Source organism: Equus przewalskii, chromosome 6, assembly GCF_037783145.1.
Source record: "Equus przewalskii isolate Varuska chromosome 6, EquPr2, whole genome shotgun sequence".
Taxonomy (NCBI): Eukaryota; Metazoa; Chordata; class Mammalia; order Perissodactyla; family Equidae; genus Equus; species Equus przewalskii.
In genome coordinates this window covers 88,508,789-88,525,185 of record NC_091836.1, presented here as the reverse complement: position 1 = coordinate 88,525,185, position 16,397 = coordinate 88,508,789, and the positions used below count along the sequence as shown (strand labels likewise).

Here is a 16,397-nt window from a genome sequence, read left to right as displayed (position 1 = left end):
CGTGACGTTAACAGTGGTTGCCTCAGGACTGCAGGATTTGTCGTGATTTTTACGTTATCTTCCTAATTCTCCGGGCACATGGCCCCCTTCCTATAAACGCAATGAATGGAAAGAAAGATGAATCATAACATCCTCTACCTTCTGCCCTACAGTTTCGGTTCAGTGGCCAAATTCTCACCTGCCCACAGCCCGTCCGCAGCATGTGACTCTGGATGACTGCTCACCCTGGCTCTCTGGGGGGCACTTCTGGCTCACCTGACATTGCGGCTCAAGCTTACATCTGCAAAAATACATCAGGAGGACACCATGGTGTGGGGGCGGGGGGAGAGATTAGCTCCATGCTCTCCTCCTCCCCAGGAGGAAAAAAACACCCAGAAAATCAAGCCACTTAGTGTCCCCAGAGAGAAGACAGATGGAAATATAACTGCAGTTTGTTTATTCAGTAAATATTGGTAGGGGGGCCTACATGTTCCAAGGTCTCTTCTAGGTATGGGGGTACAGCAGTAAACAAGAAGGAGTCTTTGTTGTCATGAAGTGTCCAACTTGGAGGAAGGACAAACAACCCACAAGCATGCACATAGAGACCTCTGTGTGACCCTGCCTCACCGAGCCAGGCTGTGCCTGAACCCGTCTTCGAGTGATGGTTCCACTGCCCGGAAGATCTCCAAGTCTCACGGCCTCATTCGTGCCCTTGACAAACATTTTCTGAGCGCCTAGAAGTGCCTGGCTGCAACCTGGGGATTTAAAGCAAGCAGGACAGTCTGTTTTCAGGATTTGGTCAGTCTGATGGGAATGTCGGCACTACAAATGGTTGCAGCATAGACAGACAGAGTCAGATCCCACACAGAGTTCCGTCTGCACATCAAAAGGAGCTCCCAGCCTTGCCTGGAGGACGGGTGCAGGGAAGACTTTGGGGCAAACAGCTGAGCTAACTCACCTGAAGGGTAAATGAAAATTGCCAGGTTACGTCTCAGGCCCTCTGAAAATGATTCTTTCTGAGCGCGGACATCAGCAGCAGTAAAATTCACGGGGCCGTTTATCTTGGAAATACACTGGAGGTCTCAGCTAAAGTCTAAAATGGGATTCAGATGTCTGTGTGATAAACAGATGTTGGGTTTCCCAATCCTAGAAAGTGGCTGGAGTTGAGGGGGAAAGACAGGGTTTGGGAGGAGAGTAGGGTCTCTGCTCATCTCTTGGTCCCAGCCTGGTCCTATAGAGGACAGACAGGCTGGAAGAGCTGTTTTCATGAGGGGCTGAGTGAGACCTGGGGACACGAGCTGCCTGCTGAAGGAACCAGGTGACAAGAGAGGGTAGAGGGGGGACATGCTTCCTTCCCACGTCCTCAAGGTCATACAGTTTGTTCACAGTGGAGCCACGGTGCCTCCTCATGAGGGAGTGCACGACACCCGGGCTCTGGGCAGGGGCAAGCATCTCCCCCAAGCCCTTTGAATTTCCGGCGCCCAGTGCCAACTGTAATTGACCTTTCTCCCAATCAGAGGCCTCTCTGTACTAGCTTGTTAACAGTCATGGTGGATATAGCAGAAAGATTCAGAGTCGTCTTCCTTGGAATCTGAAAACGTGGGCTCCAGGCCTGCCTCTGTCACTCAGCAACGGGGGGGGACGATGTGTTAGCATCACACATCACATTACACAGCACACTCCCTGTTTGTGCCTCTGTTTCCTCGTCTGTAAAGTGAAAGGATTAGACTCCAGCATCTGTAATCACTTCTGCTTCTGCACCTTATTGATATTAAATAGAGTAAGTGGGTCCAAAACATAACTGGGTCCCAAATAGTTGAAGATGGAGATAAAGGCCTTCTTAAAGAAGATACAGAAAGCAAAACTCTTACAAGGAAAAGGTTGATGAATCTGACTGTTTCCAAACTAAAAATGTCTTCATCCTAAACGATACCACAAATAAAGTTAAAATAAAAACACCTTGGGGAAAGAAGTTGCAAAACACACAGAGACAAAAGCTGCATGTTTGGACTACACAAGGGACTCCTCAAATCAACAAGAAAAAGTAAACTCAAAGGAAAGATGAGCAGATCATGACTAAGCAATTCACAGCATAGAAAATTAAATGGACAATAGAAATATGAAAACATGCTCAAATTTACCAGTAATGAAGGAAATGAAGATTAAAACATGAGTGAAATACTGTTGTCCCACCCACTAGAATGGTCACACGTAAATATTTGGTATTACCCATTACTGGCACCTGTATAGGGAACAGTGACCCTGTCGGCGGGAGCAGGGGAACAATTTGGCAGTAGCTGTTAGAATGCAGAACAATCAGATGCTGGGACCCAGCGGTTCCCTTTCTCAAGAAGTCCTTAGAGAAGCACCCACACCTGCCTACGGGAAGCTCATGCAAGAACCTTCACTCCAGCATGGTTGGTCATCACTAAACAACAAAACATGTTACTAGAGCAGATTCCCTGCCTTTTTTCACAACTCGATTTGCAAGGAGACTGACTTGTCATTGTGTGTGAGATTCTGTTGGGGATGAGTAGATCAATGACTGAACATGGTGAAAAACAGACAATTCATATTTTTCTGATAGGTTGAGGTAATTGGGTGTTTCTTCCAGTGCATGCAGAGAGATGCATGGATACGCAAGGGTTACAACTCAAGAGAGCAAAGGGTCTGGAAATTGTGAAACATGCATTGATTAAGGCAGAGGTATTCACCACCCACCTAGTACTCTTACCAGAAAGAGAAAAATAAATGTAAATGATGGAGGAGAGAGTATAAAAAGATACAACGGTGCTCACCAGGACAAGGATGGTTTGGTAGCTCTGGTCTCAGGGGAGAATCCAGGAGAGATATTATTCTATGAATGTGTTGGACTCTCTGCTTGTGCCTGAACAGAAGGAAGACCATGGAGACACTGGCCCAGGTCATGAGCTCCAGACAATACATCGTGGGTGGATATGAATGCCACATTTAGAAAGTCTGTGCCTTCGTCACAAAGTGTAGCTGAACAGTATTTAAAATCTATAGTTGTTGTGGTGTTTTTGTTACTCCATTTTTCAGTCACATGCATAGGCACTGGCATATTTACCAGCATGTTCAGGATCCAGCAGAGAATATTGGCGGGACCCATGGACCTTAGGGCTTTTCCTTTAAGTTCTGCCCACCTGGAGTTCCTGGGACTGATAGGGATGGACTGGAAGACACTCAAAAGACACGTGGTACCAATGGACACACCCCCGGCCACACTGTGAACATAGAAAACAAGTTTGCATCTAAAATCATTGAGAAAATGTTTCAACCCAAAGCTGCCATTGTCTCTGGGATTCCTCTCAAGGGAATGACCAAGGAGTTGGCTACAGTCAAGTGCCTGAAAATCAAATCTGTGGATCTTGACCTACCTCCATTGGAGTAAAGGGAGATATAATGACACAACTGTGAGAAATTTCCCAGGATTCTAATAATAATCTGGACCAGGAAGATTGTTCCAATTTTCAGATTCATGGAGGCCATTCACTTATTTTACAGGGCTCAATATTCACGTTTGCAAACAGAGGATTCTGCATGGAGACATCAGTTGTGGGCTACTGTTTTCAGGGAAAATTAAATGCAAAAATCTCCACTTATCATCACTGCCCCCTGAGAATTTATTTCTAATACATATTTTTCTTTAGTTAAGAGATTTTTCAAGTCTGATGTACTTATATAGCACTTACAAAGTCACTGTTATTAATGCTGTATTTTTAACATATTTAACATTTACAACTGACTCAGAGAGTCAGGACCTAAGGTTATTCTCCTTTTTAGACAAGGAGAATTTAGCTGCAGAGGTTAAGGGACTCAACTAAATGTCAGTAGAGTCAGGGTTTGAACCATAGCATCGTTGCAATGACATTGGTGTTTACCATTGTGCCGTATTCTCTCACATCTTGTGTAATTTAAATAATCCAAATATACTTATACATTGTCATATTTGAAACAAGAACAACAACAAAGCAAAACAAAATAACAACAAAGCTGGGAGCAGAGGAAGCAGCTTAAGCGTCTGTCTATAAACAAACCTCATTAATTCTATGTTATGCAATAATACATGAAAAATTAAGAGTGCAGTGGAGTTATGTACTGACATGGAAAAATCCACAGGACATAGCAACGAGTGGGAAAAAAGTGAGTTGTGGAACAGTACAGGGTATGATTCCCTCACAAGAAACAATAATTGTTCCCACAGAAACCACATAGCAGAGGGTCTGGAAGGATTAACGCCCCATCAACAACGTAAACTAATTCTGGGGAAGGAAGAGAAGAATCAGTGTCGAGGAGGCCTTCTCTATCCTGTTTGTTTGTTAAGAAGGCAATATATTCATGTGTTACTTGTGTAATCTTAAAGATGGTTTTTTAAAGTATTAAAATATATTAGCAGTTGATAGTTGGCAGGTTCCCCTTTTCCCAACCTGCAAGGAACAGAATTCCTATGCCATAAATTACAGGATCATCTCAAACCAACCCGCTCCGCACCAAGCACGTCCCTCGTCTGGCTCTGCGCTGACTCGGTCCTCGGAGGCTGGGCGTCCTCTCCTCCCTTCGAGGATTCCATTAGAGTTGGTTACGGAGCTTCGACATGTGTTTGCCCAGCGCGAACTACAGGGCGATTCTGCGATTACAGCGGTGTTTTTTGTTTCTTTCTCTTTTTTTCAATAAACAGAAAGGTTGAACATGTTAACATTCGACCTGGTGTAAAAACATTTCAACCAAATGCCTTTGGAAATTGATTTTTGTGGTGAGCAACCTGGAGAACATTTGCTCGAAGTTGCTCACGTTTAGTTCCATTTGTTGGCAAGAGGTGGTATGGGTGCTCCTTTAGAGCTGTGGTTCTCAAAGTGTGGCCCCCAGGTCAGCAGCATCGGCATCACTGGGGAAGTTGACAGAAATGCAGATTCTTGGGTCCCACCCCAGCCCTGCTGAATCAGAGCCTTGCGGGTAAGGCCCACAGTCGGTGGTTGAACAGGGCCCCCACAGCATTCAGGTGCACGCCCGCTCACATTTGAGAAGCTGATTTCCATGCCTAAATATAAATTGCCTCCCAGAGAGCTGATCTACTAGGTTTTATCAATTAAAAAAATTCTTTTTGCCCTGATAGAAGAAACATGACGTCTTCATTTTATTACATTTCTTTGATTATTAGTGAGGTTAAAAATATTTTTGTTTGTTGGCCTTTTCTATATTATTTTGAATGACTTCTTCATGCCCTTTACCTAAACTCACTCTTTCTCAAATAAAATCAAGTTTTCACAAAACTAGGATGAAGACACAGCTAGCTTCTCTAACCCAACTCTTGCGGAATTCCGTGTGATGTCACCTCAGCATCATCCCCTTCGCTGAGGCAGGCTGCGGTTAGCTAAGCTGGCAAGAAGGCAGAGCACTGGAGGGGTCCGTGCCCTTCACTCGGCTGGGAAAGAGCCGTGGATCTGAGAGAGCTACGGAAGGTCAGAACCTGGAGCCAGTCTTCTGTGAAGGGTGACAAGTCCTGCTTCTGACGATGCTGACTCATAAGGAAGAAGCCTACTGCAAAATCGCCATTATCCTTTTGATGGCAAGAGAAAAGTCCTCTCTAATCAATGCCGTGGGATATCAGAATGGTTTCCAGTTAAGAGTATTTTTATTCAAATGGATGCACATCTGAAATCACAGTAGCAGTGGGCAGGTATTGGGAAGAAAACGGCAAATCCTAAATCTTCTGGTGTGGCTAGAAATGATGTAAACTCAGGAAGGAATGTTGAGACCTTCCTCCCACTCCTTGGCCTTCCTCCATATTGCTCGATGGGAAACCTGAGGGCCTGGGAGATGGGACTGACGGGGCTGGAGGCCGAGCGGTGTGGGAATAACAACAATGGGAAGAATAGCTCACACTCACAGAGCGCTTTTAGATGCTTTTTACTTATATGTTAACTCATTTAATCCTTGCAACAACCGTATGAAATAGGCATTATTATTATTCCTATTTTATAGCTGAAGAAACTGATGCAGGAAGGTTATGTTTGCCCTAAGACCCACAACCAGTAAATGGCAGAGCCGGGATTCAAACTCAGGCGGTCTGGCTCTGGAGTGGGGCTTAATCACCTTGCTGGGATTTTGCCCCGCACAGCGCGTCCCAAAGTGCACTCTAAGGAAGGGCAACTTTGGGTTGACGTGAACAGGTGTCTAGCTCAGCTCTTGTTAGGGCCTATAATGGCACCAAGCTAAACGGTAAATTTTAAAGAAGCAAGTAAACCATGCAGCATTTCCCAGACATATTCAACCCTTTAAAATCCTGTTGCAGAAAAGATTTTAAAGAGCTTACATTCCACAGACCACAGGTTGTTAAACACTAGTGTGGCAGGCTTTTGACTCAGACTCAAGGGCCTGCTGGAGCTGGCTCGCATCAGCTCGTGAGAGCCAATTGTTAAATTTTCAGGTATTTTGAAAGTCAGTTGTTAAACTCAGTCATTATTAAAAATTAAATTATATAAACTCACAATTAAATAAATTATATTACAAAGGTAATGGATACTCAAGACTTGCTACTTGCTAATTATTTTACTACACTTTACTGTGATCTGTGCTCTTCAGTTTGCTTGTGTCTATTTGCGTCATTGCGTCTGCATGGTGGGAATATTTATTTATGTGCTCCTGGGCATCGGCATCTCTTCCCAACTCCGTCTTCAGTGATGTTAACGTTGGTCGCTTGAAATCAGTCACGGTGAGAGTACTTACAGCACCACAATGGGCAAAGGCTCCAGTCAGGGCTCTCTGGAGGGAGGAGGGCTGTTTTTGGAGAACTGGATGTTAAACGTTTACCAGCACACCACTGCAGACACATACACTTAAAATACTGACTTCACTGTAGCTATGATTTGGGGGAAACGATTCAGTGTTTTGGTCTCCCACTTCTTAAGACTTTGGTCTTCTGTTTCTTAAGATCCTTGTGAGGGTTACATAAACCAGCCTGGCTTAAGCGGTGGTTCCCACACCTGACTGCACGTCAGAATCACTACAGATCCCTGAACACTACTCAAGACCCACAGCATGGGAATCTCTGGGACGGTGCCCAGGGACCCGCACTTTGTGAATAAAACTCCCCAGGACATGCAAACCTGCATTTGGGAACAAGTGGTTAAAGCCACCAGGGGAAGAGAATAAGACTTCCGGACTAACTAGCTATGAAGAGAGAGATTTTTCTTCCAACTCCAGCATAAGCAGCAAGCACAAAACCCAGATTTTTCTTTCTGAAGGGTGACTTGATACAGAGTTGAGGCAGAGAAAGGGGCCCCCTGCTCCCCGAGCTATTTTGTGTCTATAATCCTCTCCAGGTAACTCGCCCAGGTGAGGACCGTTTCTCTAGGCCTTCTGAAGGATGTGCAGATCACTCAGTTGTGAAATCGCCTCGGCAATGCTCTTTGCTATCATGGCTTTTCCCTGTCTTGCATGCAAATCTTGACAGCAAGGCCAAGACACCAGGCCCACCACAAGCCACCCTAATCCTCTTGCCCATCATTCATACCCGAACAAGGCCAACAGCAAAAGCTGACAAACCCGATCAGACCCCCGAGGTGGACAACCTGAACGCTGCCTTTCCTCTCTAACCAGCCCCAACTCCGTTATCAGAAGGGTCAAACGGCACTAGTGTTGGCTCAATTTAAAATGTTTTATTGGGGCCGGCCCTGTGGCTGAGTGGTTAAGTTTGCACACTCCACTTCAGTGGCCTGGGGTTCATCAGTTCAGAACTCAGGCACAGACCTCTACACTGCTCATCAGGCCACGCTGAGGCGGCGTCCCACATAGAAGAACTAGGACCTACAACTAGCATATATGACTATGCGCTGGGGCTTCGGGAGAAAAACAAAAAAAAGAGGAAGATTGGCAACAGATGTTAGCTCAGGGCCAATCTTCCTCACAAAAGAAAAACAAGTATACCTTTAAAGTACTTTATTTTTATTACCTAGGCAATATATATGTACTTGGAGATCATCATCATAAGAAAACAAGATGCCCTGGCCGCAGTCCTCTTCAAACCCGTTCCTCCTCTACAGAACCAACCTCTTTTAAATTGTTGAACAATTTTTGTTTTAAATTTTTCTTGTGGTCACATTTATGTCCCTAAATCATATTTACATCTCTATTTCTTTATGCATCCATTGTAGACATTATCTGATCTTACTGTTCTCTATGATAGAAGAGGATTTCACTTACTTCTGCTACCCTAACCTCCCCAGTATCTAGTACTCATTTTATTTCCTTAACTGGTTACTTTAAGCATTTTATATGTATACTTTTATTGCTTATTCCATCCGCACTAGACTGTGTTTCAAGTTCTCACTTCAGAGGAGACACTTTAGAGCTCCAACTCTCTCCTCGGCTTTTCCGCACCCGCGGGGTCCCATCCCTGCTGGTGTCTCCTGTCGGTCCACATCATGAAGGCTCAGCGGACTCCTGTGGGACGCAATCTGCCCAGCCATGGCTGCAATTTTGAGAGTAAGTGCCTACTGTGATCTTCCCGGCTCAGCATATTCAGGATTGTCACCAAATCTTGGTCACATAAAGCGGCAGGAAACAGAGAGCATAATTTTGAATTCCCTCAGCTCTCCTTTTGTCTATTTGAGGAGAAGATAGCCACCGCCCTCCCCCCTCCCATCACCGGAGTTGTCTCACCAAACCAAACAGCACAGAGCAGTGTGCAAGGGCGGGCGAGGGCGGAAGCGGGTGACCCTCCGGTTGCCCGCGGGAGGGTCCTTGGAGACCCGCCGGCTAATGAAGGACAGACCCGGGCGCTACGCGCATTCACGTGGTCTCAGCTCGGTTCCAAAGAGGGGAAGCTGTGCTGTTTGCTTTCGGAAAATATCTCAAGGCACTCTTTAAACCACACAAACTGTCTGGTTCTTTCAAAAACCTTTAGGATAGAAATGGGGATAAAATGCCACTGGAAAAAAAATCCATGCTGTCATTATTATTATAAAACTATATAAGATTTTAAAAAGCTATCTAATCAAGATTTCTCATTAGCTAAAATATTCTAATTATTAATATTACTAGTTTATGTAGCTGTGTGTTGAAGAGATTTTTGGAGTCACTCATAATTTTGTCCTCGTTTCCTTACCTATTAATTCATAAATAAAGAAAACATTAAAATATTTTAGAAATAATTTATTTGATCTTTTTAAGGAAGCCTAAACTATATCAGTCTGTGCAAGCAGTTTTCACACACATACCAGAACAGCAGAATTAGCTTTGCCATTTCTAAAATAGACCAGATTATCTACTTTTTGAAAAAAGATCAACATGCAAGTCAATTAAAAACTATTTAAATATGTATATGTTGATTAAGTGACCCATCCATATGCAAATCCAAGATTTTCCTGTGGGAACAGGACCATCTGATGGTCTCATGCTCTGAAATTTGAAAACATCACAGTGGTTGAGAAAAAAAGAAACGTTTAAACATGGACTAATGATATGCAAGAGGTTTCCTACTTCAGAAAAGCAAAATAAAGTAGTTCATAGATAATAAAAAGTCATTAAGGATGAAAAACTGCCGTAGTATTTATCTTTGTCTAATTATAGCAAGCCCCCAGTCTAGATCAGATGCTGCATTCATTATTTCATGCAACAGATACTGACCGAGTGCAGACTATGTGCCAGTGCACAATACAGCAGTCAATAACAGGGACAAAAATCCCCGTCTTTCTGGAGCTTCCATTCTAGTGGAATAAAGAGACGAATTGGTAAAGTATGGAGTGTATCCGATGGCAACGAGTGCTGAGGAAAATAATGGAGGGAAGAGGATTCGGGGTACGAGGGTGGGTTTTACATCATTAAATTGGCCTCTCAGAGAAATCGTGTTGAGAAATGACTTTTGAGCCCAGACCTGAAGGAGAGGAGGGAATGAGTTAGGTCACCATATGGGAGAAGAGCTTTTGAGACAGAAGGACCAGCCTCAGACAGAAAGGTGCCTGTGAAGCGTGCGGCAGAGGAAGCCGGCCCGGCTGGAGATGCATCAGTGGGAGAGCAGAGGACACCGTCTCAGAGGAGGAAGAAAAGGGGGCGGAGGTCACGTAGGGCTTTGTAGATGAATGTAAAGGACTTTAGCTTTTATTCTGAGAGACATGAGCAGCTCGGGGGATGTCTGAGTAAAGGAATAACAAGTTGACACATCTTAAGAGGACGCCTTTCTGTGACGCACTGAGAATAGATGGGGAAGGCTGGCGTGGGGGAAGCAGAAAGACCAGTTAGGAGGGTCTTATGATAATCTAGGTCAGTGGTTCTCAGTCTCTTTTGGTTTCAAGACCCCTTTACACTATTAAAAATTGTTAAGGACCCCAAAGAGATATATTTATGTGGGTTACGTCTATTGCTACTTACCATATTAGAAATTAAAATTGAGAAACATTTATAATATTTGTTTGTTCACTGAATAATAATAAGCCCACACGTGTTAACAGAAATAAATATTTTTTGAGAAAATAACTATGTTTTTCGAAACAAAAGATATTTAGTGAGGAGAGTGGTGGTGTTTAACATTTTACAAATCACTTTATTATCTGGTTTCTAGAACACAGCTGGATTCTCATAGCTGCTTCTGCATTCACTCTGTTCCCAGATGTTGTTCTGGTTGAGAGAAATGAAGAAAATATGGCCTCACATGATAATTTTCTTCAACGCTAAAGTCAAACTTGACAAGTAGTAGCTTCTTAAAGGTTGGCTGCAAGGTGGAATCTAAAACTTCATCAATAAACTTTTATGCTGTTCCATTAAAGTCCAGTGGTTTATCTTGCCCTTGGAATGAATATTTGTAACATTATGCATTTGGGGGGATGGGGAGAACATTAGTTCACCGAGTTACGCAGATCTTCCAAATGCTGACACGTTTCCTTACACACCATCACAAACCACAGTTGTTATTACTACCACTGGCCAGGTTCAGGACAGGTCCCCAAAATATGGCACCTTGGAATACTGAATATTTCAAGCTCAAGGAACTAGAGAAATGGCACGTGAAGGAAGGCCTTTCTTATTTTCCATTTTATTAGCTCTGCTTCTGTCTTGTGGCTTCGCAGTAAACAGGTGAACCCACGGTGTTCAACACCGACCATGGAACAAACTTATGTTTGACGTCGTCTTATGATTTCTCCCACCTCCAGGAAGGACTTTCTGACCTTCCCCTGAAGCAGGTCACAAAACCCTCAAGTGAGAACTGCCTCCCTGTACTGGGAGGCAAGGAGACCGCCGAAGATGAAGGGACCCAGAGAGGAAGCTGACCCCAGCATCCTTGCTAAGTTCCCCCAGTTCATACACTCTGCTCACCCTTGTCCTATGGCATCTTCCCACGACTGTTCACTCTTCATGAAATGTAGCATAAAGACTCTCAGGTTTAACTGTTTCTTCACGTCTTCATTTATTTTCTCATGAAGGCTCCTGTGTCACATAAAACTTATATTAATTTGTACGCTTTTCTCTTGTTAATCAGTCTTTTGCTATAGGAGTCCCAGTCGAGAACTTAAAAGGGGAGAGGAAAAAGATATTTTTCCTTCCTCCACCACTAATCTCAAAGTCTTTCAGAACAGGGAAGCCCTCAAGCTCACGGTGGTGGATACATGTTTTCCAAAATTCCAATTTTAGCTTGAAAACTTGAATTTTATCATTAGCGACAAATTCTATCAGTTGTTTTATTTGAAGTGATAAGCTCACGTTTTTCTTTTGCAGGACAATGTCTGCCATAGTTTATCAGCTGTTCTTTCAAGTAAAAGTGATGCTCCATGAAAGAAGTGGCTAGTTCAGCTCACAACTCAATCGCACAAGTGCTCTTCCTGGAGGCAATTACTATATTCCAGCATGCAGTAAAAGTGCTTTGTTAGCATCATACAGAATATTAAAAAGACATATAATGAAATTAATATTTCTTTACAGCTTCATCAAGGATATTTTAAAGAGACTATGTGGTAGTGAAGACTATAGCAATGACTAGTATAGTTTGGTGCCTTGATTTGTGCTAAGGGACCAGCAATTTTACCCACAATTGCTTTTGCATCATCAACGTAGAAGTCAATACAGTGAAAAAAGAAAACGATGTCTTAGTACTATTGCAAAATAGTTTTGAACTCCTGGGCTTCCTGCAAGATCCTTTTTGGAGTCACCAGCGGTCTGTTGACCACATTTTGAGAACCAATGATCGATGGTGGTTTGGATCAGGGTGGCGGTAGTGGAAGCAGTGAGAACTATTTTGCTTCTGGATATATTTTGAAGGTAGATCCTATATGACATGCTGGTCAACTTGGATGTGGAGTGACAGGAAGGGATCAAGGGTGACCTTAAGGTTTCTGGCCTGGGCTACCGAAAGATGAGGTTCCATTAAGTGAAATGGAGGAAGATACCAGGAATAGGGCTTGGGGAAGATCAGAAAATCAGTTTTGAAGACGTTAAGTTTGAGATGCCCATGAGACATCTAAGTAGAGACGTCATGTAGGCAGTTGGATATAGACTGCAGTGGAAGATAGACGGCTGGAGATACAGACTAAGGAGTCATCAGTATCTAGGAATTTAAAACCATAAGACAGGTTGAAATCACCGAGAGAGGGTGGATGGCCAGAAAAGAGATCCTAGGACTAAGGTGCCCACATGTAAAAGGTATAGAGGTGAGGAAAAGCCAATAAAGGCAACTGAAGGAGGAGAGTGGGGAAAGCCAAGCCAAATGTTTCTAGGAGGGTGATCACCAGCATTGAACACTGCTGGTAAGTCAAGTAGAATGAGGGTTGAGAATTGGTCACTGGAATTAGCGTGTCGTTCACTGGTGACCTTGATAAGAGTAGTTTCAATGGAGTGGTAGAGGCAAAGTCCTTGTGAGAGTGGGCTCAAGGAGGATTTGTACACAAAGTTCACAGCAGCTTCATTCATAACCGCCTCACCGTGGAAACAATCCAGATGTTCACCATCAGGTGAATGGATAGACAAATGACGTTAGTGTAAAATGGAACAATATTCAGTAATACAAGGGAATGGACTACGGACACACCTCATGGATGACTCTCAAAAAACAGTGTGCTGAACGGAGCCAGAAATGAAAGAGCACATGATACATGAGTCCATTTATCTGAAGTTCTAAGACAGGGAAAACACATTTATATTGATAGAAACCAGCTTAGTGTTTGCCTGGGGTGGGGGAGTGGGGATAAATGTTAGTTGCAGAGTGACACAAGAAAACTTTTTAGTGTGAAGGGACTGTTCTAAATATCAACAGGAGTGATGACTATAGGTATACATCTGCCAAAACTGATCACACTCTACACTTAAAATGTGTGCATTTTGTTGTGTATCAATTATACCTCAACACAGTTGTTTACAAAAAACAATGAGAAGAGAGAAAACAGAGACAGTGAACATAGGCAACTCTTTGGTCTCAGTGTGAAGGGAAAACCCGAAACATGGCAACAGCAGGAGGGAGAAGCGGAGCTGAAAACTTTTTTAACCTAGGAGAAATCGTAGCCTATTTGTAGGTTACTGGGGAGCAGCAGGGGAAATGCGATGACCCAGGGCTTGTGCTGAAGCACGATCTTTGAGCGACTGAGGGAGTGCGATGTGGCACGCAGGGTGAGGATGGCTTTGGCCACAAGTGGTGGGAGTGCACTGGGAGGGAAGGTGACACAGGGTCACAGATAAAGGTCGGTTGGGGGTGCGGCACGGAAACCTGTGGAAGTTCTCCTCAGATGGCTCTGCTTCTTGGTGAAATAGGAAACAAGGACTTCATCTGCAAGAACGAGGGAGGAGGTCCTAGAGGTTAGAGAGAAGAAATAAAATAGTCATTGAGGAGAGTGGGACATAAAAGGACAAGGGAAATGAGGATCTGGACACTCGAGATACGGGTCATGCATTTAAGACGAGCCCAGTCAGCATGGCTGAGCGTCCTCCTCCAGCCCCGTGGAGCGGGACATGTGCAGTCACGAACTTGGATTTGACTCAGGAGTGCGATTTAGCCGAGAGATCAGAAAAGTGAAAGCGAATGTTTAATGCTGGACTATGGATTTCAAGCCAGGTAAGGAAGGAAGTGTAGACACGAAGAGGTGAGGGACAGTGGAATGTGACGAATCAATGGATTTGGTCTTGGTGGAGTTGAAGGATTGCTGGAAGTGGGACACTGAAGGCAGTGAGCTGACAAGATAGGTAGGTAGTATGATAGTTAATATTGAGATTTAAGCAGGAGCTTGAGTTCTGGGTTATGGCCAGTTCTAGAGGAAGACCACAGGAGTGAGTGGCTGAGGTAAGTAGAGGGCAAGATCAGTGGATGAGGTCAATGAGCCCAAAGGTCAGGGCATGGAAGGGTCACCACATGAAATACTGCACTCATTGCCTGAGCAGGAGCAGTGTGGCGGAGTTCGGAGGTAAAGTTTTCAAGGAACGAGGTAGAGTGATCTGCAGGTGGGGAGATGAGAGTGACAAGGTAAACTGGTTGGTGTTATATCTTGATGAGAAGAGATGAAAGATGGTGAGGGGGAAGCAAGGATTTTGGGGAGAATGGTCTATAACAGGCAACCAAAACGAGGAAGTCACCTACCTCACATCCAAGTCTCAGGGGATGAGTGGTGAGGGAGAGGACGGTCACCATTTTTGGGGTCTGTTGGGGAAGCAGAGGCCTCAGGAGATCCAGGATTTGGATAGAAATGGGGGGATACACAGAACTGCAGAGAGATTAGGGATGAGAGAGGCAGAATGAATTCGGAGGCGTGGGCTTCTTGTGACTGACATGAGTTGGAATAAAGGGCGTATTGAAATTAGTCGTCATGGTCACACGGCAGTAGTCTCAAGGCTGGGAGTGTTGGCAGAGAGGGAGAGTAGGGTCCTGCCAGAAGTGTGCAGTCCTTGGGCTTCCACATTCCACCTGAGTAGATGGAGAGGGAGGTGGCTCGCTTCTGGTATCAGCACTCTGCAAAAGTACTTCAGCTACTCGAATTTATTTTTAAGGACATATTTTAAAAACTTATTGAAGTTCTATAACATTACAGAAAGTGTACCTATTAAAGAAAAAAGCCACTCATAATCCAATCACCCTAACAAATTATTTTTTGTTTCCTCTTCAATATTTTAGCACATGTAGGCTTTATCTTATAATTAGTGGATCACAAGTTATCTCGCTTTTTTATCATAAGAGCTTTTCCATGTGGCCATGAGGACTTGATATTATTTGTATTGAGAGCATAATATTCCATGAAGTGAATATAATTTACTTAATTTCCGCCTCCTTCACTGGTTAGACCAATGGTGATTATCTTCATCTTAAATAATTACAACTAACTCAGTGATGGGCCATTTTTGTATCTATTTAGCTACACTCCACAGCTTTATGAATGCTCACTGCTAGCCAAGATGTTGAGGCAATATATGCAAACTCCTGCTTATTTTCCCCTCCCAAAACTTTATTGGACATGACAAGTGAACCACTAAGACACTTTAAAAGTACTTTGCTTGTTCATCATTCTGCTTGGAAAAGTTTACCTTAACTTTATAGCAAGAAAACGGACACAAAATCATTAAAAATACATGAGCCTCCAAGGTGACACGGCCTGATTTGACAGCTGAGCAGGGACTTTCCGTAGCTGCCCACGGTACAGAGCGCATCCGTACCACAGCAACACTCCAGGTGAGAACCAGGCAAGGCAGGTGCTGAGGAGCCTCAAGGCATGACGAAAGGTGCTGATACTAAGCAGTTCCCCAACTGCCTCTCCTGCTGTTGGAGTCTGTTTTGGGTCCAGAGCCCTCTTAAAAACCGAGGTTAATGAAGTTCATGCAAATCCTTCCTTACAGGCTTGCAAGTCCTTCATTAACTGCGTCAGTTTGTAGCTTGTGGGTGGGGTTCAACTGTCTCTAACTTTAAAAAGTTCTGTTTACACATTTCTCTGGTCTTATTAAAACTTTCTAAACAGGGGCAGGCCTGGTGGCGCAGCGGTTCAGTGTGCACGTTCCGCTTTGGTGGCCCTGGGTTCGCGCGGGTTCAGATCCCGGGTGTGGACATGGCACTGCTTGTCAAGCCATGCTGTGGTAGGCGTCCCACGTATAAAGTAGAGGAAGATGGGCATGGATGTTAGCTCAGGGCCAGTCTTCCTCAGCAAAAAGAGGGGGATTGGCGGCAGATGTTAGCTCAGGGCTAATCTTCCTCAAAAAATTTTTTTAAAAAACCCAACTTTCTAAATAAAGTTGATAATCAACTACAAAGTTTCAGTTTACTGGTTCCCTTTACACAGGGCACTAAATGTTAGAATCCAGACACCAGTCTCAAGTATGTAAATACTGTATTTAAAAAAAAATTTTGCGTAAGTCTTGGTCAATCCTCTAAGTCTTCACAAACGGAGTACCTCCCCCAGTTGCTTAGTTCCACGCTTAAAGAAACACAGTCCTAGCACAAC

At 44.0% G+C, this 16,397-nt stretch overlaps 1 pseudogene; it reads right to left on the bottom strand.

Annotated features, from left to right (window-relative positions):
* Positions 1-2,480: 2,480 nt before the first annotated feature.
* LOC103542322 (vomeronasal type-1 receptor 2-like) lies at positions 2,481-3,480 on the bottom strand (annotated as a pseudogene).
* Positions 3,481-16,397: the final 12,917 nt, after the last annotated feature.